At 35.5% G+C, this 1237-nt stretch overlaps 1 non-coding gene across 1 annotated transcript; it reads left to right on the forward strand.

The window, feature by feature from the left end:
• Positions 1-254: 254 nt before the first annotated feature.
• Positions 255-362, forward strand: LOC112780511 (small nucleolar RNA R71). The gene has a single exon (XR_003191343.1). It is a non-coding gene; the product is annotated as a small nucleolar RNA R71 (small nucleolar RNA).
• Positions 363-1237: the final 875 nt, after the last annotated feature.

Here is a 1237-nt window from a genome sequence, read left to right on the forward strand (position 1 = left end):
AATATTTTATTCTGAGCCAATATGGCATTCAGAGTATCAATTTCAAGAGCTCCCTTCCTCTGAGGCGTCCCATTACTCACAGGATTCCTTTCAAAAGTGTACATGAACTGGTTATTTGCAACCATGTCAATGAGTTCCTGAGCTTCTGCAGGCGTTTTCTTTAGGTGAATGGATCTACCTGCAGAATGGTCCAATGACATCTTTGATAATTCAGACAGACCATCATAGAATATATCTAGGATGGTCCATTCTGAAAGCATGTCAGAAGGACACTTTTTGGTCAGTTGCTTGTATCTCTCCCAGGCTTCATAGAGGGATTCACCTTCTTTCTGTTTGAAGGTTTGAACATCCACTCTAAGCTTACTAAGCTTTTAAGGAGGAAAGAACTTGGCTAAGAAAGCCGTGACCAGCTTATCCCAAGAGTTCAGGCTATCCTTAGGTTGAGAGTCCAACCATATTCTAGCTCTGTCTCTTACAGCAAACGGGAAAAGCATAAGCCTGTAGACCTTAGAGTCAACCACATTGGTCTTAACAGTATTACAAATCTGCAAGAATTCAGTTAAGAACTGAAAAGGGTCTTCTGATGGAAGTCCATGAAACTTACCGTTCTGTTGCATAAGAGAAACTAATTGAGGCTTTAGCTCCAAATTGTTTGCTCCAATGGCAGAAATTGAGATGCTTCTTCCATGTAAATTGGAATTTGGTGCAGTAAAGTCACCAAGCATCTTCCTTGCATTGTTATTATTTTCGGCCATGTTTCCTTCATTTTCAAAAATTTCTGTCAGATTTTTCTCCAGAGAGTTATGCTTTAGCTTCCCTTAGCTTCCTCTTCAGAGTCCTTTCAGGTACAGGATCAGCTTCAACAAGAATGTTCTTATCCTTGTTCCTACTCATATGAAAAAGAAGAAAACAGAAAAGAAAATATGGAATCCTCTATGTCACAGTATAGAGATTCCTTTATGTGAGTAGAAGAAGAAAGGAATAGGAGAAGAGAAATTCGAACACTAAGAGGAAGAGAGGGTTCGAATTTTGAGATGAAGAGAAGTGTTAGTAAATAAATAAAATAATTAGAAAGAGATGAGGGGGAGAGAATTTCGAAAATTAAATAAATTAAAATAAAAGTATTTTTGTTTTTAATTTAAAATTAAAGTTAAAATTCAAAAAAAAAGAAAAGAAATCAAATTAAAATTAAAATTTAAAATAATTAGTTAATTAAAAAGGAATTTTGAAAGAGATT

Source organism: Arachis hypogaea, chromosome 19, assembly GCF_003086295.3.
Source record: "Arachis hypogaea cultivar Tifrunner chromosome 19, arahy.Tifrunner.gnm2.J5K5, whole genome shotgun sequence".
Taxonomy (NCBI): Eukaryota; Viridiplantae; Streptophyta; class Magnoliopsida; order Fabales; family Fabaceae; genus Arachis; species Arachis hypogaea.